Source organism: Psittacula echo, assembly GCF_963264785.1.
Source record: "Psittacula echo genome assembly, chromosome: 18".
NCBI lineage: Eukaryota > Metazoa > Chordata > Aves > Psittaciformes > Psittacidae > Psittacula > Psittacula echo.
Genome location: NC_137754.1, coordinates 6,596,339 through 6,622,809, shown reverse-complemented (window position 1 = coordinate 6,622,809; position 26,471 = coordinate 6,596,339). Strand labels below are relative to the sequence as shown.

Genomic DNA, 26,471 nt, shown 5'->3' with positions numbered 1-26,471 from the left:
GCAGAGCAGTGGAAAATCCAGGCCACGGGAGTGGGAAGCTGCTTGCCAGCATCTGGGAAGAACAAGTTCTCCTCTTTGTGCCTCCCTAATACAGGGAACACTTGGTTAATGTCACGTGGGCTTTTAGGATGGGTCCAGGGAGCTTGGAGAGGGTTAGGAGCACCTCATGGGGACTGCAGCCTCACCACCCTGGGGGAGAAGAAACAGGATGTGTGTCCCCTTTGGCTGCTCTAACATTTGAGGGGTCCTAAAAGCTCTCCTGACAGCACCTTGGAAGTGTCCAAGGCCAGGTTGGACACGGCTTGGAGCAAGCTGCTCTAGGGAAGGCGTCCCTGCCCATGGCAGGGGGTTGGAACTGGATGAGGTGCAAGGTCCCTTCCAACCCAAACCGTTCTATGATTCCATGTCCTTCATCCTGTTGCCATCAATGTGGGTGGATTTATGGGGTTAAGCCAGAAAGCATGGCCTGATTTTGTCGAAGCAGAGGCTGGGGTCATGCAGACTACACCAGGCAGGGCTAAAGCATCACTTGGATCCTGCCATAGAGGGATGGTCCATCACCAGATCGGGAGATAGGAATGTGTTCTAGTGCAATATAGCACAGCCCTTAATCAAATACAAAGCTCATGGGCACAAGCACAACAGGTCCCTATAACCTGGATTATTTCTGCCCACAGGAAACCCACTTTCCAGGCGTTAAAGCTGCCATAAACTGAGCTTTACCCAGCTGAAGCCTGAAAAGGAAAAGCATCTTCTGCCTCACATCATCCTGGCAGCGCCACGATGAACCAACACACCCATAGACCTGAGGTGGGAATCTCATCCCGATTCATCCCCCCCCATTTCCAGGCATTACTACTAAATAAAACAACAACCAGACACATTGGGCGTCTGCAGCATTCCCCTCTTTGTGTGGCTGTTGGCACAAGAGGAATGTGCTTCTCCACACCTGGATGGCATTTCCCCTGCCGGGAAGCAAGGGGTCTCCATCGCACTGCTCGTAGCTATTTAAAGTGATTTAATGCTTGTCATTCATTATTAACCACGGTTATTAGAAGGATGGCTATGAACACACAGAGAACAGGATCTTGTGAGGCTAGACGTTGCACAAACACTGAGCAGAATGTAAAGGTCCCTTCTAGGAAAAGCCCTGCTCTGATGAAACAAGCACTTGCGGGAAGTATTTGGTAAGGAGAGACACACACACATGCATTTTGTAATAGCTTGTCTGGCTTTTAATCCTTACGTATTTGATAGTATCAGCAGGACTCGCCACCCTCTGCTTACTCTGGGTGCTCCTCTAAGGGACATGAGCTCCATTGTACGGGCGAAGGGAAACCAGATGCTCTGTGCCTCCAAGCATCCCACGCTAAAAGACTTCTGGCAGGTATAAATCTAAGTGAATTCACAAGGCAGAGGGGAAGAAAAAGGAAATCACAGAGAACTGGGGATGTGCAAAGCAATAAGGAGAGGTCTTAATAAGCATCGTAATGGAAATTTATATCAGGGTCAGCAAAATATTACAGATGGCAGCTTATGAGGAACTTGTATTCGAAACAAAGGAAATGATCTTAAAACACTAGCTGAAATGATTAAGCATACAGAGAAATGAAGAGATCCAGCGGCAGAGGCACAAGCCAGCTCAGCATCCTTGCCCCAGCATCCCACCGCTGGATGCTCCCCCTTACGAATCACTTGGTTGCCTTCACACTTAAAGGCAAAAGGTGGTCTTGAGGTTTGTGCAACAGAAAGGACCCTCTCGGTGTGTGTACAGCAAAGGGATGGATGAGAGCGAGGAGATGGAAGGGAGGGAAAAGAACCAGCAGAAATACCGGGATTTGGCAAAGCTGAGATGCGCGCCAGGTATCCCACGGGAACAGCCTGTTTTGTCCTGGCATCCGTGCCCATGTCAAGAGCTTCCCAGCAATGCAGCTCGTTTCTCTGCCCTGAGAGGGCTGAAGGACTTGGGGGTGGCTTGAGAAATGAGATCAAGCAGATGCTATTGAGCTTCCCCACTTCTCCCCACTTCCCTAGGAGGCTGCCTCATTTTCCCTCGGTGAAGCCCCATTTGTCACAACTGTGGGAGGAAAGAGAAGGAGGAAAACAGGAAGAAAAAGCCCAGAGCTCATTCACTGCACGTTTTTCAGCCTCGCCAGGTTGTGCTTGGCTCTGGAGATGGCAGAAGGTTGTTTGACACTGTTTTCAGCCCACCTAAGCACTTACAAGGTGGATTTCCTTCCATTTCCACAGAGCCCTGCACAGCAATGCTGAAAGCTCTGCGAAGAGGAGCTGTCAGGGCACATTATCCAGAGGGGCCGATGCCTATGGAGAAAGGAAGGTTGAAACTATGAGTGAGAGCGAGGAGAGACGATCACTGAATGGGATGTGCATTAAAAGAGGGAAGGACACCATCAAGAACTTGAAAATCCATTGGGAAACCTCTTGGTTGGGTTTGGATGGATTGACAATGCACCAACCTGCTGCAGGTTGGGCATAGGGCTTTTTGCCTATGCTGCAACCACCATCCAGTGGCATTGCCCCCTAAAAGGTGGGATTTGTCTTTCCAACCAAGATGTCTAATAGCATGTTGCTTGTATCAATGGTCATGGTCTAAGGTGCTCCTCATAGCATGAATGAGTCCTACTAATTCTCTTGAATACCTGATGCAGGGTGGGATGATGCTCCCTGCTGATCCCTGATGGGGCTCAGAGGATCTGCTCACCCACCACCAACCCACTTAGATCACTTTGGTCAAATGAGTTTTGTCCTGAGCACACAGTTGTTCTGCTGGCAATGGAACAATCCTTTCCTAAAGGCACGTTGCCTCCTTTGTGGTCTCCATCAGGAGCCTGCTTCAGGAAAGCAGCAAGAACCGGAGCTGGTGCTTCATCTTCTGTGCTCTTATCCCTTGTACAACAACGACCCCCCCAAGCTACTGACCCTGAGACCAAAATCCAACACAGCAAACAAGAAGAGGCACAGATTTGGCCACCCCCTAAAGCAAAGCAATTATCACAGCATGTCCCTGCCTCTGCCCATGGACAACCACCAGGACACAGCAAGAAGCCCCGAGTTCTACGGTGTGATTACAATCACTATTCTATTATAATCAGAATTCGATGATTACAAAAATAACCAGCTTCGAGGGAAGTTTGATCCATTGCTGAAAATCCAGTTAGTGGCTTGAAAAAGATGTCACAGCCCTTTTGCATTTAAAGAGTGTATAAGCCTGATGTACTCGTGGGTAGTCTCATTCCCTGTATTAAGTGCCTAACTCCCCCCCAGACCAAGTCATGGAGACAGAATTGATCAGAAGGGAGTACAGCAGCTTGCCAGGCAAAAAAGCAGCAGCACATCAGCAGGACAGGAGAAGGAGGAAGAGGACAGGAGGTGTATTCAGGACTCAGCTCAATCCTACAAGTCACCGTGTCTTCCCTCTGAGGCCCCTGTTATACCTGGGCTCATTTTAGACGAGTGTGAGGATCAGCAGCAATTGGAAGTCTGGAGTCTTTAATGCCTGCAGCCTTAGCTTTCTGCTGTCAGCACTCAAAGGAGCTCTGAAAACCCTGCTCCAAATCACTGAAGGTCTCTCTAATTGGCACAGTGCTGTACGAGAAGAGAGAGGCCCAGCATAGGTATAAGACAGCCAGGTTGGGTACCAGAAGTTAAGAGCACGGCAACACTAAGCCCTATCCCTGCAATCAATAAGGTGTGTTAGTTTGTTAAGGATACCCCAACTAATCGGGATGAGAGGTTTTCCACAGCTGCATCAGGACCCTGTGGATACAAGTGAAGCTCAGTGCTGGGCAGCACCTCTCATATATAAAATCATAGAATCATAGAATGGTTTGGGTTGGAAAGGACTAGAAGATCATCCAGTTCCAGATCCCAGATCTGAGCAGCCCGGAGCTGTGCTGTGCTCCCAATGCAAGGGAGGCAAGCAGGGCACAGCTCAAAGGCTGTTTGGTGAGCAAACACAACCCTGCCCGGTGAACACTGCCCAAAAGAGTCATTGACCCACTGCTTCTCCATCCATCCATGCTGCAAAGCTTCCTAAGAGGCAACAGGAACTGGAAAATCTCTTTTGACAAGGAGAAAGGTGATATTATTGGCATTATCGAGTGATTGGAATGCCTGGCCTAAGTCTTTGCCATAATCCATATGGTTCTCTACTTTTAGAGCTGTTGAACTCCTAGATTCATACGTATTGCTACCGAGCCCAAGCAAGCACAACCCACAAAGGGAAACTACAGCCCAGGATGAATTTCTCCACAATCAACATGCTGGAAACAAGGGGAAAGATGAACAGCTCAGTCCTGAGGAGCTTCATCTGGGGAGATAATAAATTAGAGCTCAGAGGCAGGCAGGAGTGAAACATCAGGGTCTAAAGACCATCAGTGGTGATTGTCTAAACAAAGGAGTATTCATCTCCTCCATGCAGGCTCACTGTACTCAGCTGAGCATCCTTCATAGTAAAATACCACAGACCTGAGGACTGGGGACAGCATTACCCTGACAATGTAAACACATTAAGAAAGCAAAGAGTTACAAGCTCAGATGCTGAGTGTCAGAATCACGTCCAACCTATTTAGCAAATAACGTGGAAAGAAGACATGATGGATAAAGAGGGAATTAATGACTGAACCAGTGCTCAGTGATTATCAAGAAACTAGTGATGAGGACCTGATTACATTCACAACAGATAATAAAGGCTTGCCCCAATCAGTAATATATATACTCAGTGCTTCAAAAGGACTCATTGCCAGCGCCAGGGAAAATTATGGGAGAAATTGGCTGGAAGGAAAAATGTCAACAGAGAAATGTGGGCTCATAACACAAAACTTATTAGAGAGCCAAAAAGTCAGGCCACCACAATGCAAAAAAGACAATTTTGGCTAAAAGCCCTATTCTTATTGCTAAAGCAGCAATCAAGCGTAACACAAAAGTAAAAGGAGAAGGAGACAGCAATCACCGTTCATTAGAAGTTATGAAGTGCATTGATAAGGAAAGCTGCAAACACCACGGGGGAGGCAATTGCTGGCTGGTGTTGAAATCACCATGGAGGTGATTTGAACAGCACTACCCAAGGCAAGCTGATGTCTCACCTCAAGGTTCCTCTTGGTTAAAGGCATCACCAGAAATAAATCAGCTTTGAGACCACTGTAGACCCTCTGCGGCCCCTTCCATGCCCCGTCACCCCTCTGCAGCAGTGGGTACAAAGAAAGCTCCCATCCCTGGGTTTGGTGTGCCCTCCAAGCAATGACTTGCCGCCACCCTACAAGTCCAGCGCCCTCGTCAGCAGGGCTAGAGCCAAATCACATCGCCACAAACACATTCCCAACCATCGCCAACAGTTTGGGCCCAAATCCCCTGGTGTTGACTCAGATTTTGACCCAAAACTCATGGTTTGGGTCTCGTGTCTCTGGAGTCATGCCCAGAACCCTTCTTTCAGATGTTGGTTCAAGGCTTTTCCTGTGACAGGACTGAATTTATTACTAACTGCACCTCATTATGGCTGACGCAAACACTACAGCGCTAATACTGGGAAAGAAAGGGCTGCCCAGCTCATTTTGCCTTCGGAACTCCAAATCCCAGCTTAGTTTTAGCTCAGGTAATTACAGTCCATCTCCCCAGATGCTCAAGCAGAGGAAGATCCCTTCCTCCCACCATCCCTGAGCAGCTGAGCTGGAAAACTGCACTGACAAACAGATGTGCCAGGCATTGGTATTATTGTAACGTCTTTGGAGCAATTTGGATCCCCAGAATGGTGGTGAAGAGCTATTGTATGGCAAATAAATTAAAGCATTTGGCCGTAAAGTCCATAACAGACAGAGAGAAAGAAGCACAGCCATTAGAGGAGCAAGAAGGTTGTAAATGAGGTTAAAGATAGATGGAAAGTCAAGGAAGGGGGAAAGGAATCCTAAATACAATCTATATTAAAGCAGCAGCAAAGATGCTCTTTCTGGGGTTTGTAGCTACAGCTCGAACGAAAGGGAAGCCCATTTGTGGCGGTGCACAGGGGTGAGAGGTTAAACCCTTCTCAACACCTAGAGTGGAAAATAGAGGAGGAGAAGAGGGAGAAGAGATGCTCAGCTCCCTGCCCTGCTCACGCATCCCTGCTCAGCTGGAGCAGCAGCCCCAGGTAGATCATCACTCACACAACTGGGACTATTTGCTCCCAAGCAGATAGGGGTGGGATGGCTTAAACCCTGTTTATATTAAGGCAGACGGAGAAAGAGAGACGGGGAAGGAAAGGGAGGGGGGAAGGAGGGAGATCCATCCATGTGCCAGGTGCCAACAAGGGGGAAGGAAGAGAAAAAGAGAAATCAAGCGTGGAAAATAAAAGAAAATGTAGTCGGAGATATAAAGGCTGTCAAATTGGCTGCAAACAGTAACAAAAGCAAAGGAGAGATAGTTTTCTCTTTAACAAACGCTTTGATCAGCTGTAGTTGATATAATTACTATATAAAGCTACAGCAAGACAGAAATAAGATACATTTCTCTTGGCAGAGCAAAGAGAACCTTTCTGATGGCTTCCTTTCTTCCCAAGCTGTAACAAACACATGCCAGGCTGAAAGGTCCAACAGCTGAGATTTGCTGGTCCTTCTCTATGGGGATGTGGGACCTGAGCCTGGCTCCTTGGGCTTGGCCTCTGGGAGCCACCATTGCTCCTGCAGACCATGACTGAAGCAGATGCCCATGGAAATGAGAGATGGGGAAGGGCTTAAGGTGAGTGGTGCTGTGTACACCCAGCAACCAAGTCCTGACCTTGCCATCACCTTGCATGGTGAAAGAGGACAAAAGAAGCTCCCACTGCAAACCCAGACCCTCTTTTTGATGCCATGACTGCTCCACAGCTCGAGCCACACGTGCTTCACCTCCTTCCTCCTGCTACGCCGACCCTCGCTGCATCCCTCTGGCTTGTAACTGCTTCATCACACAGCAGGGCTGACGAGAGTGCCAGCACCAAGAAGCAGTTCTCTACCCCAAGTAGGGAGGGAAGGCAGATTCCACACCAGGAATCCTCATTCTCAGATCACACCACACCAAAAGGTCTGATTCTGTAGTTTCAAACATCCCATTCAACCACTCTTCTTTATATCAGTGTCACTGGGTAACGTTAAGAGGGCGGAAAAAAGCCACAACAAGCAATTTCTATCAAGTAGCTCCCTTTTGACACACTGACATTGCTCAGTGGAAACACAACTCAGCCAAAACCAACCCTGCCAAACCCCAGCAGCTCCCATTGCAACCGTTACCATGTGCTGGGCTCTGTCCCTGCTTTGCTGACAACCAGTCTAGCATCTATGCAGAGGAAGAAGGGACTCTGATGCCACCGGGGCTTCAGTGTGGGGCATGAAGGACAGGAATGATATTGGATCATGGAATAGCCTGGGTTGGAAGCGACCCCAAAGGGACTGAGTGTTTGGTGGGAGCAGGGATGGTGCGAGGGTGAGCGCGCATAAAGCAAGCTGAGTGATGCCATGCCCAGGGGAAGCAAGCACGCAGCAGCAGTACCTACAGCCCAGCAGGAAGCTCTGCAAGAAGTCTTGGAGCAGGAGAACTAAGACATGCCCATAAGGATGACAAGAGCACAGAGACCACTAGGAACTGGGGAGGAGCCAGGGTTAAATGCACTGGGAGCACACGCGTGTCCCTGCATGCCCACAGCCCCGCTTGCAATGGGGCGCGGGGCTCCTCTCTCATCCTCCATGCAAAGCCCTGATTTATTTAGACTGGAACAATTTGTTGGTGGCTGTAATTTTAACTACCTCCGTGCTGAGGAGCCAATCAGGGGCTCTGCTCATCGAGCCTTTTATGGGTTCCCATAAAAGCAGCAAAATGAAAACTCAGGGGCCCTTAAAATATACTCCACGGGTTTGTGCAGTGCAATTGGAGGCTTTTATGACTCCTGTCAGGGCTTTTATGACCCTGTAAAACTGTGCAGCAGCCTAGCCTGCGATGAAAAGTGACCTCAGGTGTCTTAAAAGCCGAAATGGTCCTGTACATTTACAAGACCTGTTGGTCCAATGCAGGGATGCCCTTAGGGGATGTCACCCCAGCTCTGCATTGCCACCACCGGTGCTGCTGCGGAGGACAGGGATGCGGGGACAGGGATGCGGGGAAGCACCGCAGACCTTTATCACCTCCCTGAAATGACAAATAATGCAGTTTTGCTGGGATAGCAGGAAAAATCCTCAGCTGCCCTCCTGTCAAAGGCAGGGCAGAGACCAGGGGAGATGTGCTGCTAAGCAATGAGCTCCCTGCCTCTGCAAAACATGATTTGCAAGCAGGCAGGATGCAAACCTAGCCTATCTCCAGAATAAGTGAGTTTGATGGCATCACTCTCTCATTTCCCAACACAAACAGCACTTGATTTAGCAGAAGCAGCAGGGTTTTGCTTCCCCCCCCCCTCCCTTAAATGAAGCCAAGGCTGTAAGATTAGGGATGCTGCAGGAAAGCAAAGAGAAAACCCATCAGGCTGGATGTGACAAAGAAGCATTAATAAACAGCACGAGGTACGGTATGCCATGCAGGAATAGGGGAAAGGAATGAAGAGCAGAAAGGATAACACAGATTTGGTGCTGGGAGCCAGGGCACAAGCACATTGGGTCACTAAGGCACAGAATTAGAGCAAATGGTGCAAATAAAGCCAGTAGCACATTGCAGAGGGCATTAACTAAACACACACTTGATGCCATAAAACACCAAGGCATCTTCCTATGCTCTCTTGAGCAAGAAAATACACCACAGCCTCTTAATATAAGAAGAGTTGCTTCATGCATGAGGAAAATGCTAGTATATCACAAAGAGAACTTCCCGTCTCCTACGTGCCACCTCTAAACAGCAGCTTTATTGCCCTGAGATGATAGCCCAGCCCCAGTGGGGTCAGCCCTTCAGCCCTGTCATCCAGCAGGAATGTGGGATACACACTGATACACACCAGCATCTGTATCACCTTCTCCCCTGGATGATGGGGGCACTGCAGAGCTAACACCGCTCCCCCCGGACTTTGCTTTTGGAATGTAAAGGTTTGAATTCAAGCTCAGAAATCAGTTCCTAATACATACCACCCATCAAAAACCCCACAACCTTTGGGTCCATTTCAGAACATGCTCTTACTGCCTTCCTCCATTGCTTCAGCAGCTTTGGCATGGCGCAGAAAGGCTCCCAGGGATCTTAATTCCACTAAACATGGGTCCAAATGGAAATGCCAACGGATCAATAACACGCCAGACTTATCAAAACGCTGCAATATGCCTCTAAGTGTTCCTAAGCAACTCTGCGCACCTAGCGAAAAGCAAACCCCACGGGAAAGCTGGTATTCAGTGCCTAAGTTGGTGGCTGGTAACGTTCAGGGCCAACACGTGGAAAACCAGGGGAAAGTGAAAAAGGAGGGATTGTCTTTATTTCCCTTTCCTTCTCCCCCCTTCCTTTTATTTCAGGAAGGGAGCATGGATGTGGAAAATAGCCTATTGAGCCCACTTCCCCGCCTCAGAGGAGCTGCAAATGTGATCCTTTGCTAGCTCAGACAAAATCTGCCATGCTACATTAGGCTTGATAGCAAATTTGCTACTTGCAAGCTTTTATCAAAGCTGTATATCTAAAAATCCTCATAATCCAGAGCTTTCGGTTGGCCTTTCGGGTGCTTCCTCCCACCCCTCCGCATCCCTCTTCCCGCCGGGCGCACGGGGCTCTGCTCGGAACCAATTCCCAATTTGGAGCTCAGCGTTTTTCGCCAAGCAAGAAAACAGAGCGTGGCAGAAGGGGAGGGAAGAAATCCGCCACATCTTGATGGTTGGGATTCAGTCTGGTGTATAAGAGACGGAACAAGGCCCGAATGCTCCTTCCATCCCTCGCGCGACCTATTTCCAAGCCTTACAAGTTCATTTCTGACTGAACAAGCCATCTACAGTCAGTGGAACAAATAGAACACGGGCTCTACAGCCACGTTCCCCAGAGGATGTTAAGGTGCAAGGGCTGGTCAAAGATACTTGCTTCCTCTGAAATTGCTTATACAGAAAAGGCTTTCTGCTCAGCCAGTGCCTGACGCTTAACAAAGCCTCTGCATATACCAGAGCCCCCGTCTCATGGGGCTGCTGTAACAGCCAGTCCCTTCTACACAAGCTCTTATTTTAATGAAATATATAGAGATTTAATATCTTTGAAGTCTCTTCCCTTCTGTCAAATTGGGTAGAAATTGGCCAGAAATTGGCCAAAGGGCTCAGAAACTACAGAGAGGAAGGAGTGGGAAGGGCACACAGACGGGGACCGCGTGATTGCAGCGGCTCCTCTCTGGAAGCATCCAAACTAAAAATCAATATCTTTTGCTGTTGTCTCTATGGTTTTGTCTTTCTTTTTTTTGGTTTTGTGAAGGTGTTTTTGACAGAGAAAGATTTGCCCTTCACGAAAGGAAATATGCTCCCATGGAAAACTTCCCATGCCATGTGCCTGATGGGAAGCTGTCAGGCAGCATCACTTCGAGCTGCAGAACAAGCCTTGGAAAGGGGAAAGTTGTCACTCACTCCTTTCCCTCCCCAATGCGCAACACCTTGGGTTTCCCTGAGTCCCACAATGGCAGAAACTACAAGACTAAAGCAGAGAAGGTTTTGTCCCTAGAGCAAAGTGTGGAGAGCCATGTTGGTGTAGGACACCCCAATCAGTTAGAGGACCATGTCTTGGGTCTGGCTGAGGTGGAGTTAATCTTCCCCACAGCAGCCCCCATAATGCTTTTGGGGAGCTTTGTGTTTTGCCTACTACTGAGGAGTGCTCCACAGCACCAAGGCTGCCTCCAACACCCCCCTCATCCATACACCAGGAGTGGGCAAGGCCTTGGGTCCCCATGACCCATTGGGATGGGACACAGCAGGGCAGCTGACCCAATCTGACCAAAGGAATACTCCATACCATGGAACATCTGCTCCGTTAGAAAGGAGGAGGAGAGATAGGATTCTTTATGCTTGTATTCTGGAGCAACCACTACACATCAAGCCCTACTTCCTGGGAATTGTCTGGACAACGCATACTGATAGAAGTAGAGAATCAAATCTTACGTTTTCCTTTATTTAACACAAGACTTTTGCTTTATTAAACTCCCTTTTGCTTGACCCATGAGGGTTTTCTCCATATTAATTATTCCCCTCCCTGTTGTGCTAAGGCAAGGAGTGATAGGTGAGCATCCAGAGTCCAGGCAAGGTCAACCCATCCCAGTGCTTTTTGGCACCCCACATAAGGCAGAAGGAATCTGAGATAAGGATTGGGAGAGGTGAAGGGCAAGACACAGACTGAATTACGTTAGGGAATGGAATGATCATGGGCAATTCCTGTTGCAATTGTGATGAAAGAGAGGAGACTGAGATGGGCTCTTAGGCAGAAGCTCTTCCCTGTGAGGGTGCTGAGGCGCTGGCCCAGGGTGCCCAGAGAAGCTGTGGCTGCCCCATCCCTGGCAGTGTTCAAGGCCAGGTTGGACACAGGGGCTTGGAGCAACCTGGCCCAATGGAAGGTGTCCCTGCCTATGGAACTGGATGAGCTTTAAGGTCCCTTCCAACCCAAACCATGAAGGGACGAGGGGTGGATTGTGCAAGTTGTCCTCTTTTATTTGGTGCTGTGGTGATGTTACTTTGATTTTGGCACAGGGAATTCTTCATTTTTGTGGATGACAGTAAAGATCGTGTAATGAATGTGCATTTGAATGATAAGGCTTATAGATGTGATCCACAGAAGCAAGGGGTAGAGCGTATTGGGTTTGTGTGGCAAGGGTTTGGTATCATACACCCAGGAATTGTGACCCCATGGGGGACCCACACAGGAGCCCTCTGTTCCTGAAGGATGCACCCCATGGAAGGGACCCAAGCTGGAGGAGGGGAGGAGCGTGAGGAGTCCATGCCATGAAGAGGAAGGAGCAGCAGAGGCCATGTGTGACCAGAACTCCCATTCCCTGTCCCCATGTGCTGTTGTGGGAGAGGAGGTAGAGAACTTGGGAGTGAAGTTGAGCCTGGGAAGAAGGGAGGAATGGGACAGTGATTCTGAGATTTGGGTTTATTTCTCATTATGCTGTTCTGATTTGATTGGCCATAAATTAAACTAATTGCCCCCAAATCAGGTCTGTTTTGTCCGTGATGGTAAGTGGCGAGTGATCTCGCCCCATCCTCATCTCAACCCATGAGCTTTTCATTCTGTTTTCATTTCCAGATGAAGGCAGTGATGGAGTGGCTTTGGTGTGCGAGCAGCCAGGGTCAACTCACTACCCTCCATGAACTGCAACAAGAGACTTCACCTCCCCAAACCACTCTATAAAACACTCAGTGCAAAAGCTCATTCAGCCTCAAAACCCCAAGAGAAACATGAGCAAAACCTTTGTGGAGCCATTGAAACTGCTGCTCCAGGTTCATCCCCAACTGCACCATGAGCCACACTGACCAGCTTTACGTTTCTGGAGTGAATCCTATCACCCAGCAGCTGCCAGAGCCACTTGGGAGCTGAAGGGTTTCCTTGCATTCTATTAGAGGGATAATCTCCACACCCTGGCTCAGGAAGCAAGGCAGGGGTCTTAACTCCATTACCAAAGTCGATAGAGCAGATGGATGTAAAGCTGCCCAGGACAATGGATGCTCTGCGGAAGTCCGTGAGCTAAGCAGGGCAAACATGAAGGAAACCATCCGAGATTGCTGCGTGGGTCTGCTGAAATGCAAAGGACTCTGCTTAATTCCTAATGGAAGTTTGTTCAAGCTTTAGCAAAGGACAAAGCCTTCCCCTCCGCAAGGAGCTTGATGCTCTTGCCAAGTACAACAATCTCTGGATTTTGTAGCTTGCCCAGTTCCAGCAGGCCAAATCCTCAAATAATACTTAAAAGATATTCTCCAAGGCTGCTCGGCTCGGAACACGGGAAGCTGCTGTCAGAGCTTGCTATAAGGAAGCTTGTGCAGGCTTCCTATCTGAGGGGCAAGCAGCTCTTTGGCAGGCTGGCCTCAAATGGAACTTTCAAAGGGTGGCTAATGAGATTCCTTCCTCTCCTTTCAGCCCCTTCACAGACGCCTGATTGAGGGTGAGACCTTGTGGACTCCAGCGTTCCTTTGGGTTCCCCTTGCAATAAGGTCCCGAGGAGCTCTTTATTCTGCTACAAGTTTTGATTCAGGGATCCCAATGCCTCCGTCCGCCCACCCTGATGCTCTCCGCAGCACAGAAATGGCAAAGCTGCCAGTATCAGCTTCCACTTCCCAAATCAATAACGAAGCACGGAGCTGTCTAGTTTCTCCCAGACGAGTCACAGAGATGAGGGTTTTTGCCACGTTAACCATCTTATTCCTCCACTGACGGATTAGTTACTCTGCAGGAATGTGTGTACCTCCATTAGGAAAGGAAAGCGATGATGGAAGCATGCGTTTCTCCGGGTTAATCTTGCATTTTGACATTGTTATTTATAAAACCAGCCAAGGAACAACCTGCAAACACGCCGCAGCCTGCTGGGAAAGGCAAAGGCATGCAATTCCCAAACTCCATAGGGAAAGAAGCTCGCCCCAAAACACGTTTCATAGAATCCCACACTGGTTTGGGTTGGAAAGGACCTTAAGACCATCCTGTTCCAAGCCCCTGCCATGGGTAGGGACACCTTCCACTAGACCAGCTTCCCTTGTACCATCCCTCTTGGCTTGCTCAGCAATGCCTCTCAGATTGGTACCTCATGCTCTGCCTCCATCCCTCAGCCACGCTGCATCCCCAGCAAGGCTTTGGTCGCAGCCACGTTCCTCCTCCAGCACCGCTGATTGCCCTCAAGCACAGCAACCAGATAAGACCTTTATCAGCTATTTCTATTCTGCAACAGGGAGAACACGGGGGGGGGGAAATTCAAAGAGGTTGGAGTCGGACTTCATAAAAAGGGCTGATTCCCCGCTTCACGAGCCAGAGCAAACCACAGCAGCTCCCTCAGCCTCTCTGTTTTCCCCAGGTTGGCTTAGGGGAGGGATGCTCAAACAGGGAGAGAGCTGCCCTGTTTCCTTCTCCCCCTTCCCCAGCCAAGTGACATCTCTGTTAGTCCTTCAGAGGCTCCCCGAACCTGTGGCTCCCTGCCTGGTTGTCCTCAGTGCAACGTGTGGAGCATCTCTGCATTTCAACCCCTGAGCTAAAATTCCTTCAGGGAAATCCTTAGGGATCAGAACGCTTGAGAACCCCTCTGCTGCACAGCAAGCATGTCCCAAGGGAGCTGTTTCCTCGCCCTGCTGCCCTGCTTTGCACATGTTGAAGGGAGCAGGGGACGTGGTGTGGCTCAGACCCGAGTGTCACGTCCGAGTCTCGCTTCAAAATGGATGGTTTCTTCTATTTCCCTGAGGAGAAAGGAGCTCACACCTGCACAGACACACACACACACACACAATCAATAAGTCATTGGGGCTCAGGGAACAGCTCTTTTAATTACAACTCTCCTCCTAGCCGGACACAGGGCAGGGTCTGCAGGCTGGCAAGATGATGCTGCAGTGGCACATAGGGAAGAACAGTCCCAAGGGATGTATAAGCAGCAGGGGGACCAGAAGGGATGCTGGAGGTAGAGAGGGGAAAAAGTCACCCAATTCCCCACATAGGGACTGCTCAGATCAGATCCTGCACCCAGCAAGTGCAGCTGATGCCTCTCCTTACCTTGGTGTGAACCTCAAGCTAGACAGCACCACGCTTGCTATTTATCATAAAGGGACTTAATCCAAAGAACCTTTTGCTGCTGGCTCGATCCATCGCATTTGTCTGCTGATCTCTCCCCATCTCATCTCGCATTCAGCACAGCCTCCCCTGAGCTGCAGCTGGTTTGTGAGCAGCAGGCATAAATCCTGATTTAATACCTGGGAACGGGGGGCAGCGCCCTTTTCTAGGGAGCAACAGCCGGAGAGATTCCTTTGCAAGGATGCTGCCAGTCCCATTGGGATGCAGATCCCCCCAGAAGCATTGCTAGAACAAAGGCTATGTCTTCACCCTAAGTCTCCCCTGGCTTCAGCCAGCTCCCCCATCCCTCCTCCCTCTTCACCCACTCCTTCTTTAACTCTGTTTCCAAGTGCTGAGTTACTATCAAGGAAGGTTTAATAGGATCCGGGATTTTAAAGCCACTGGCAACACAGTCTGGGCCTTTTATGGTTAGTAATGAATAAAAGAACCCAAATCACCTTCCCCCTTAACAGTCTCTGCTTACAAATTAAAGTCATTGTGCTCCTCTTTCTGTCGCACTCCTTTTGTCTTCCTCTAACACCAATCCAGCCCATGCAGCACGAGTCCAAGATGTGCTGTACCCTGCTTCCCTTACCCCCTTGTCTTTTATTTGGCAATATTGACCCTTTTTCTCCTCCCTATCTGCTCTAATTTTTACACCACCTTTGCTCCTTCCCCCTTTTTTCCCCTTTCTTATTACCCCGCGAGAAATGACATTTCGGAGCCGCGCTGCAGAATGAAGCCCTCGACTCCTTCCCGTAGGGCTGGCAAGCAGCCCTTCACGCTACAAAAAGCCAAAATTGCTACTATCTTGTCACCCATGCTGGTTATTTTTAGCACCCTTTCCCTTAAAGCACCAGCTCCCTGAATCATGTGATGGCACCAGGAATCTTCTCTCCCATCTCAGAAAGTTTCATGCCCTCACAGCTGCCGAGAAGTGCTGGGAAATATGAGTCAGGCTCTCCAAAGCACGCAGCCAGCCTGGGCTTTAAGTGCATCTTGCTGAAACCATAACTCAGCGGGGCACCTAACCCCACTTATTACACTCCTAATTCAATGCTGGGCAGAATCAGCCATCCCAATGCTGTCAGGTGGCTTCCCTCCCTTGATTAAGACAGCACGGAAGATCTTCATATCCTTTGGGTGAAGCATTGGCTCCGTTGGATGTTTTTTCATTAGCTTCCCCCTAAATAAGATTTCAAGACTTGGCATTTACCACCGGAGCAGAATGAAGAAATCAACGGGAAGACAAACCCTTTTGGTAACCACAAGTGGATTTCAAGGCAAAACACACTCTCTTATCTTCACATTTATCTTTAGCCCATTGATAAAGCGCTATCGATGTCCGGCAGCTATCTGATAGCACGCTAACAGCTCTATTTGTAGCTTGCAATGAGATAGCCCTGCTCTCTCCCTGCCTCACCGGCAGATTTTGTATGACAGGAACATTACACGACCTTTTCTTCCACTTTTTCACCCACCCTGGACTTGTTCTGCATGCAGAAATGCTCAACCTCAGCGAGCCCTAAATAGCGCCTGGATCCTGGCTACCTGGGAATTACAGCCTTATAATATATAAGAGAAGAAGGAGAAGGACAAGAAGAGGAAAAAGTTGAACCTCCTGATCTCCATCTCATCTCTCTACAAGTTCCTGCCTCCTATTTACCCTTCTCACATGTGCTTTGAATTTTTCCTCTGTAAAGCATAAGGAGATGGGCTGAATGACACAGGATATAGAAGTACACAGTTTACTACTGTTATCTATTATTAATAACAATAATGCTAACTCTGCCCTTGTGAGCACCTCGAGGAGGGAAACAGTGTTTGTAAATGTCAATAAGCAGTTTCCCAAAACGCCCAGGCACATAAAGCAGCTCCTTCCCTGTGTTGTTAAGGGGAGGCACATCCCTGTTTCCATCGCCTTTGGTCCCCACGTCCTTTCTGTGCATGTGGGATATGGCTGGGTAGGTGCTTCCTTCACCCCCCAGGAAAATCTCTTCAAACTAGCCCCAAAACACTATTCCCCCACACTTGAACCTCCTTCTCTTAACACTCCTTCCGAAACAACCCCGAGTTAAGCAGTTTGATTTCCAGCGCACGGTGTGTTTGTCCCCCCTTCTGTCAAATGACCCACTCCGACATAAAAAGGCATTTTTGGCTTTACTTTCCATGCTTTTCCTTTCCCCCATATAACTCGAGAGCCCTGGGATGAATGGGGAAATGAGTTCAGATGGCCTAAAAGAGGCGTTATTACTTGTGCAGTAAAAATGCGGGTGGAATTTGCTCCGGCTGCCACAAGAAGAGATATCCCATGTCTGACTGACTACATAGGCTGGTCTATGTAGGACATGAACACTTCAGGGCTATGTGGGCACCACAAGGGCTTTGTCCAAGCTCCATCTGCCTCATGGTGCCATCACCACAACCACCAAGGCCACCATGGCAGCTCTTGGTGCAGGGGACGTTTGGGATCCTTCTCTTTTGGGGCCAAAACCTTTTCATGCAAGGTCCCTGGGATTTTAGGTACATTATTTGGGATCCACAAAGATCCACCTTCCAGCATAAGGATTTGTTGGAATGCTGCTGCCTGCCAGAATATGGCTGCACTAAAGGACAGCGGATGCCTGACATTTATCTTCATGACTGAAGACCGTAGACCACAGAACATGAGAGGCAGAGTTAGTTATCTCCTCCTTACCCATGATTGACAGTACACGCCAGGAAAGATTAGTTATTCTGCATCATATACATGCCATGCATGTTTTCAATTCTCCTGCTGCTCCAGTACTATTTTCAGGCGCAGTTGTAATAAATCAAATGTACTTGCTTTGCCTGAAGAAGAGACTCTGCAATCATGAGAAGACCCACTGGTCACCCACTGTACCTACTTCACATGTCCTCAGCCCAGCCAGGGACTTCCTTGCTCTCTATCTGTGACCACAATACCTTAATTTCAGTTCAAATGATGATTCAATCCATGTGCTGTTTGTGCTGCACCTTCCATCATGATGGATCCACCAAGACAAGCTAATAAGTGATTCTATGAAACCTGGAAGATGCTGGAAGTACCACCTTTGCCAGCAGATAAAGAGCACAACTCTATGGAATAATTTAAGCTGCCTACTCTTCCTCACAGGGCATCACATCCCTGAAGGCACTGGACTCACTGCTGTTGGGAATCAAGTCTTATCTCTAGTCAAGGAGCAATGATACCACATCTTGACCCTTCTGCATGGTTGCTCTTTTGGTATCACCCTGCCTTGCTTTTCTATACTTCGTTTGGGGTCCATGCCAACAGCAACCAAGCCAACTGATTCCAAGCCAAAACGTTGGGACCACTTGAAAACCACCTTCAGGTCAAGGTGGTTATCATCTATGCTTTGCTTCGTCCCCCATCCCTGTGTCAGTGCTGGTGTTTGCAGCTAGTCTTGCAAGCTGTCAAGGGGAAGCATGGAGAAGCCTGCAACAACATCTCCGGAGGGGCACCACGTCCCTTCCTAATGGCTTTCATGTCTTCCTGTCTCTTTAAATAATTGAAATCTTTTTGTTGCTAAGTACATCCAAGCAAAGAGGGCACTAAAAGTTTTAAACCTCTCTGGGGACACCAGGGCCAGGAAATCTACACAACTCACAAGATGTCCTGCCACCAAAGGCCCTTGTCTCCTGCAACGAGACCAACTACGCCGCTCCTCCGAGCTTGCTCGCCTTAATGGCTGCTCTCTCAGGATGCTTGTTGCTACTACAGGAAAGGCGTCCTCCTTTACTCAGAGCAGCATTCCCAAATCCAGTTTAAATAATCATTTCAGAGTAGAGCACGATGTCTACAAAGTGCTCCTCCAGGGAGAAGGGGCAGCAGGGCAACGAGGTGCCTGTCAATCAGGAAGCACAGCACGTAGCTGGTCCTTACAAGATGCATCACCCTGCCTAAAGCGGCTGTAGCCGCGGAGAGGCAGTTTACATCTTTCTGCCCCACGAATTCCCCAAGAGGAAAGAAGACCCAAATGGCTGCCCAAAGAAGTGGTGAATGCTCCATCCCTAGTAGTGTTCAAAGCCAGGCTGGACAGAGCCTTGGGCGACACGGTCTAGTGTGAGGTGTCGCTGCCCATGGCAGGGGGTTGGAACTGGATCGTCTTAAGGCCCTTTCCAACCCAAACTGTTCTATGATTCTATGACCCAAAGGGCATGCTTTCCTCCCTTGCATCAGAAGGCAACTCCTCTACAACTACAAGAGGTCAGGACATTGCAACCAGGAGAAAGCCAGTGGTCAGATCTGCAGCATGGGTTGACTGTGGGTGTTGCTTGCTCAGGAGGCATCACAAGTTGGAATCAGATCTAAGTCTTGCCCTGAAAGTCCATATATCTTCAGGTATATACCTTATTAAATCATCTCTTACTAGAGACCCTAACAGCTTGCTAATGACCCCAAAATGGTGACTACATATTCCCTGTCTTACGGAGGAAGAAGGTGAACACCAAAGAGGTGGCTGAGGCACACAAGGGCCTGGCAGAAATGACCCCAAGCAAATGTCCTTTGCCTCAAACACCAGTTCAGCCTTCCGCTAACTAAATCCCTGTGCATCACTCCTGCTGTAAATAACTATCCATTTATAACTCGTTGTAATTACCTGCTATCTCTGTGGCCCGCCTTCATGAGGTAGTCTCTCTGCAATTATAGTTAAGTGCCTTGATTGCTACTGCATATTTCAAGAAACTTCAGCAAAAAAAAGACACGAGACAGGATAGTCTCACAAGGAGCCATATGGGGACCAACACAGGAAGAGTTAATATCGGAGCATTTGATTTATGTTTCATTCCTGCCACCATAGTCAGTTCTTTGCATTCTGGTGCCCTACCAGAAGTGCAGACCCGAATCTTGACCACTTCTGTAGCAGGCCATGAAGCTTTCTTCGAACAGAAAACCCCTGAGAAGCAGCTGCAATGGTCCCCTGCAGATGTTCCTGGTAGTGACAGCAGGTTTACATCCTATTACCTGCACTAACTTTAACCCACGATCCACTTCTCCTTGGCCAGGCTTGAAATGACCCAGGGTGGGACATTGGAGTATTGATTTAGTAAAAGTAAGCAAGCCCCAAGGGCTGTCCCCAAAACCTGAGCAGTCACTAGTGATACCAAAACACTCCCCTCCCTGTCATGGCACTTCAATACAGGCCCATACGGCAAGCCCAGCTCTGAATGCCACCACAAGCCATCAATGTCCTCGGTTGGCCTCTGTTCATCCTCTGTTATTCCCTCCTTGCGTACGTCTCCTGGCTCCCATTGCTGCCCTGATGGTGTTACAATCCCTAGCTGCTCCTCAGTGGGAAGGTCAAGCAGAGCAAAGCCTCAACCACAAACCCTCAGCTCACCTCCTTTCAGAAGGCCATAAATCACTCAGGGCTGTCAGGATGATAAGGCAGCCCAGCCTCCATAATAAGGAGGATATTCAGGCTAATAACTTCCCATTAAGCTCCTTGGAGCTGGATGTTTTCCATGCTTTTCTGCAGGCCTGCTGCCAGGGCTTGTTTGCTCCCCTTACCCAGCTAACTCTTGAAGGGCTATGGCTTGAGGCACTGTTGTAAAAGAAGCCCTGCCTGCAAATCCTTGGCAAAGCTGGGCAGAGAAACCACAAGCTCTGGGTTTTTGCTCTGGTGCCAGGTTAGCCTTCCTCTTCCAAAGGAGGATGACAGCATTCAATGCTCATTTAAGCAGAATAACATAGAAATGAAAGAACCATCTCCATCGCTGCTGACCAAGATATTGACTGCAAGCTTTGTTGCCAGCGTGCTCAAGGCAGAGCCAGGGAAGGCCAGCCAGGATGCTACTGATTCTATGATCCTACATTTCACTCTTCCTCCCCCTGAAGGAGCTCACTAACCTTCAAATGCCCTTCACCACAAACTGAGAGGTGAACCGTGAGCATTCTCAAGTTCAGGGTTAGTTTATGACACCGAGCGGAGTACCTACATTGGCATCCCTCTGCTTCTGCAACCCATCCTGCGCCTCTTGCCCACCCTTCCCACCAGCTTCTCCCAAAGCGTTCCCTGTCCCATGTTTCTCAAGAGTGTGAAACTGGGCTGGAGTTCTTTGGGGTTACCTTCACCTCATAAAATGTGCTTGAGACAAAAACTCTCTGAGCCATTAATGCTTCATAAAAATTTTACAAGGTTTCTGCTAAAGGAAGGCAAACAAACAGAGATGGTGTCGGCATCCAGGCACTCTTTAAATCAAACATTCTTTCTCTAATGCGTTAGTTTTTATAGTACCCATCAGGAAAGCAATCAAGCAGGAAGCCCACAGCTCCCAGTGCCTCCACTTCCAGCATCTCAATGTTTCCCAGCTCAGGACATACATTCCCAGCACTCCCATCAACCCCATGTTGGCTACAACAGTGTGTCCCACACTGCATCCACCCCACAGAAAGCCAAGGGCACGGCATCCTGACAAGGATCCTGAGCTCCAGGAGAGATGCTTGGATCCAGTTAATAAACTTTGCAACACCAACATCCAGAACCCGAGTGGGATTGATGCATGGAGAGCATGGGGGCTCAGAGCATCCTCCAAGCATGTGGGGATGGGTGAGGGAGTCCGGAAGCTCCCATCCTTCTCTAATAAAGCAGGAGCCACCACAGCATTAACAAGTCCTTCATTAAAAAGCAGAGCCTGGGCTGCTTTTCCAGCAGGGAATGGTGCAGCACGGCTGGGCTAGCAACAAGAGGTTTGCCATTAAACCAGCAGCTGAGGTCTAGTCCATTTGGAAACTGGGTACCTGAGTCAGCTTGAGACCTGTCTAATAAGTCTGAGAAAATGTCAAAGGCATTTCTGCACTATTCGCTATCCAAAAAAGCCCCAATAATCCTTTTTTTTCATCCCTTGTTTGTGTGTTCTGTTATTTTTTCCGAGAGCTTCCCATTTGCTGCAGAAGTACATCCTTCCCCAAATCAGGCTTCTTCATAAGCAGTATATTAAAAACCAACCCCCCATAGGAAACTCGGCAACTGAATCCGAAGCAGAGTTATTGAAGAGCTGCACAGTGACAGCTAGCGATGAGAAACAAGAACATGGAAAGGGGGGCATTAAATATCTAGCAGCAAATGTGTATCTATAAAATATACATAAGCTTCATAAATCAACACTATATCTAGATATACAACCTTAAATATATATTATTCAGCTTCAAACATCAATTTGAAAAGCCAGTTTTCACGTATAAATGGGTTTTTGCTCCCTCTTCTACCTACCACGGGTCCTGGAAAAGGAAAAAGTTGAGTTTCCTGAAGAACTATGTAGAGAGTTGGGATAATTCCTAAGGGATGGGCTGCAGGGTGGAGCACAGAAGGATGCAAGTAAAGCTGGTGATGGAGTCACCGGTATCTTGGGTACCAGCAGAGAGATCCATGCCTATTCCTACCCCTCTCCCCAGAGAGGAAAGAAACCCTTTTGACTGGAGCTGCTTTTAGTGGAGCAGCACTCTGTTTCCCAGCACTACTAACCCCCTCAAAAGCTCACTCCACACCCCACTATTCACAGCCTGGCCATGCTCCATCCCTAAGGAAGAGCTTCACAGACTGGCATTGAAAGCATCACAGCTACCAAATAAAGCCAGAAGAGACGGCTTCTCCCATCCGTCTTCCCCATGGCTATTCCATGGAGCTCTCTGTGGACATCTAAGCTGGTTAAATAAATAGGGGCCTCCCAGAATTCACACTGGGGGTAAGTCACATTAGGGAAGCTTCATTTCCACCTCATTTTTCTTCTGCTCCACACTCAGCCCCCTCTCCATCTCCCAGGCTCCAGCCAGAGCTTTAGCAAAGAGAAACAGGAGAGAAACACAAGGCAAAGAGCAAAAATCATCAGCAATAAAGCCTTTGCTGCCTCCATCCCTACTCTGGAGAGGCTGGGAGGCTGGTTAATGCATGTCAGTTCTGTTTCCATTGAAGAAAATGAAAATCAATGAAAGCCTCTTAGGCAGGCAGGGCACAGCCACGCGCCTCGTGCTGCTACACCTCTTTGGCACGCACCACCCCGGCCTGAAAAGGAGCTTGCACTCATGCTACCCAAGACACGAAACAGAGCCAAGAAGCCCTATAGGTTCCTATAGGGAAGCGGGGCGTCCCTAAAACCCAACCCTCAACGCTGCTGCTTCACTTCCAGAAGCTTATTCCTATGGATTTCTGCAGCAGGCCTTGTGCTGGGGTGGGAAGATCCTCATCTCCAAGTGCCACATCGCTGCAGATGCAATTAGAAAGGATGCAATTATAAAGATCAAATTCTCCTCTGAACGCTTTTGGGTTGGGTTTGGGGCTCTTATGCTCCTGCGGTTTTGCCACACTGACACAAATGATGCTTTGCTGGCAGAAGGGGCCAGCCCCGGGTGGTCTCCGCAGCTCTGGAGTCTGATTTTTCCCTTAGTGCTAATGCATTTTAGCCTCTCATGCAGAAAAGATGCAGCTCAGACGTTTCGTTAGCACTCAAAAGAATACTAATGAACTTGCAGGTTGCTGGGTGAGGTACCTAATGACAAGCCACGTGCAGAATTGCTTACCTGGAAGTTCGAGGGATGAGAAACAAATGGAGTATAAGATAAGATCACCAAGAAAACCCGTTCCTTCCCCTTTTTCTGCTTACTGAAGTATCAGGTGCATGCCTGCTGCTTAACACCCTTCCCTCGCTCCATCACCATGCCCTGATAGGTATTCCCTATTTTGATCCTATGGCTTCCTCTATGGCTTGAGCTGGGATTTATCCCCTCAACATGCAACATAGCTCTTCGGACCCTTTTCTGTAGCAAATGGAGAGAAAAAGGCACTGCTAGGACACAATCTGTCTGACCTATTTCAGACATCTGCCTTAGACTGGGATGAATTGCACCCTAAAAAGGCCCATTGCTTCTCCAGCAACTACAAAAGGGGACTAGACAAACACACTCGGATGCAGACATCCATCATCTCAGACACTTGCAGTCACAGGAGCAAGAAGCCCAGACTGCTTCTGCTTTTCTGGAGCCATTTCTGGGCTTGTACAGGACTGTTAATGGATCAAGAGCCACCCAGCCTTTGAGGTGGGTTTTGATAGTTCCTTTGCTTTTGCTCTCTTGACAGATGCATTAGCCCACACTGGTCATTGACATTCCCCAATTCTAAAAGACGGGATAATGGGAGATGGACAGGTCTTTCTTTCCAACGCTTCTTAGATCAGGCATCCAGCTTCTGGATAAGCTAGTACTGATCACACTGGGAACATCCTGAAGGAGACATTCTTATGCCTCTTACACCTTCTTACCACGTACAACCCTCCCATTCAAGGCCAGGTTGGACGTGGCTTGGAGCAACCTGGTCCAGTGGAAGGTGTCCCTGCCAATGGCAGGGGGTTGGAACTGGGTGATCTTCAGGTCTTTTCTAACCCAACACTTTCTATGACTCTATGAAAGAAAAGATGAGGCAGCACATCCTACCCAAAGCAAAGTCCATCTCCACAACGGAGCTTTCTACAGTACCAAAACCCAGACTCGAGTCCAATCTGTCTTGCACTGGGGAAAGGTTGGCTGTGGATCCCATCTCCCCAAGCTGCCTTGTCTCCAAATAACATACCCTGATGCATTTTTAGCCTTGGGTCCTGCTGGCATGAGCTCATGCAGCCATGCTCTTTGCCTGCGTGCCTCCGTCTAGCAATCTTCCCAATAATTTGTGAAGCCCTTGGCCAATTTTAACTGAATTTGACAGAGGAACAGATGGCTCAAAGACATTAAATACCTGCAAGTCTCGTACAGATAGGCAGCCAGGTACAGGAGAGGGACTCTGCGAGTGCCCCACGGAGAAAAAGGCCACATAAAGATGAGATTCAGCCTCAGAGAACCCACACAGCACAAAGCCTTTCCAAATGTCCCCACCGCAGGAGGCAAGTCATTTACTCCTATCTTGGACCAAAATGAAGCAAACTTGTAAGAAATCTGCCTTTAATCTGCTTCCATGCCAGGCAGAGGATGGGGTTTGCATATGAAAGCAGAGCCTGCGTGACAACCTAGACAAAGGACGAAAACCGATGAGGAAGGAAAAGTCAAGTTGCTGTTGGAGCCAAGGAACTGCGGGAAACCTTGCACCAAACCTTCTCCCATCTATCCCATGGCCTTGGACCATGCATCTGGGGGAAGCGGATGGGGTTTGCATGTGATTTTGGGTGGCTTCATTTGGATACATTGCTTTCATAGAGGAAGAGCATGCAGTACATCATCTCAGCCGCACCAGGGTGACATGGCATGCTACCCACCAGTAATAGAGCTGCTCATCTCTTTCTCGTCACTGTAGCTTTTTAATGAAGGAAAATGGCTTTTTAATAAATAAAACCTTGCACCAGAAATAGCAGCACGGTCATCTATAACCCCCTGAAAACTTCTCAAGGCTCAAAGTTGAGATGCAAAGCACAGAGCAACAGTTAGCAACGGGGTGGAGGGGGGGGTCATAAAATAAGGCAGCTAAAAACATATACACACGTGAAAATGCCTCCCCGATCACCAAAATAGTGTCAAAAGCATTTTGCCAGTGAATACTCACAAGTTCCAAAGGCGTAAGCAAGTACTAATCCTATTTCAACACAAAAAGAGGCAGAGAGCAGCAAAATGACTTAATCTGAAAGGGCAAGTAGTGGCATGACCAGGATGCAGGATGGAGCAGCTCCCCATGCCCTTCCCGAGCCAAAACCAGGGAGGAATGAGGCACGGAGCCATGGAACCACCTCCCCTTTCGTGTCTATCAACACCATCACCCCTTCCCTTCCCAAGGAAAGCGGATTTGTCCACAGAATCAGCTCCGGGTGGCACAGCCTCTCCCAGCAGGTACAGATGGACTCGCTGATCAAGATGGATCATTTGGCACATTCAAGTGACCTGGATGCAACCACGGAACAGGCAACACCTCCATGGCTGGGGCATGAAGGGAGATAACAAACAGGAACCTCTAAAATACGAAGGACCCCAACATCTGGACCCCTTTTGCCACTGAGGTCTGGCTTGTTTGCTTCAGCAAAGGCCCCTTCGCCGCTCTCAGCCAAGGTTAATAGGGTAGAGAGGGAGCATCTGTTTATGAGAAGGTTATCAAGTGGAAGGCACTAACACAGCCTCCAAACCAGCTTTGCAGAGCCTCTTCCTTATTATTTAATTTGGCTCCAGGACGTGAAATTAGGCTAATGGCTGTTAAGTGGTTAAGGCACGAACATTGTCCATCTGCCGAGAGGGCTCTGGGCCCTTGTTCTCTTGCAAAGACTAAGGAGGAAATATAATAGGAGAGCCGCTTGCTGTTAGTTTGTGAGCTCAGAAATGCATTTTCTCCCTCTTGCCCCTGCTTTTCGATTCCTTTTCTCTCCAGCACTTTGCCTCCTGCAGCATTAGGAACTTCTGGAAAGCAAGTTCGTGGCTCGCCTGTGTTTTTGGGTGTCATTGTGCTGTGTTTTCTTATGTTGCCTTTAGTTTTCGGATGGGTGAGCCGCTTGGTTTCAGCAATGCCACAGCAACCAGATGCTGCTGTCTCCTCATTCAGGCAAGCCAAGTGCAGCATTCCCTATTCCATATCAGCTGTGTTAAGCATGAGCCTTTGTCTCTTCTCCTTGTCACCAGGACCGGCAGCTTGTCTCCATCACCACCACATCATCACTGCGGTTTGCCTTGTGCTCAAGCCTTCCCCATCCAGACTCCTTGCTGTATTTAATGAGTAACTCTACACATACCACGGAGAACATGTGGTTTCCTACACATTTCAGTCTTAAAGGATGCAAAGGCTGGAGCTCCCTCTTCC

At 48.7% G+C, this 26,471-nt stretch overlaps 1 protein-coding gene across 2 annotated transcripts in view; it reads right to left on the bottom strand.

Moving 5' to 3' along the window:
• The window catches only part of LOC308228291 (protein CEPU-1), a gene marked incomplete at both ends in the record, with an annotated part of 326,758 nt that overhangs the window by 94,367 nt on the left and 205,920 nt on the right, over positions 1 to 26,471 (bottom strand). The gene's annotated exons all lie outside the window — the stretch shown is intronic.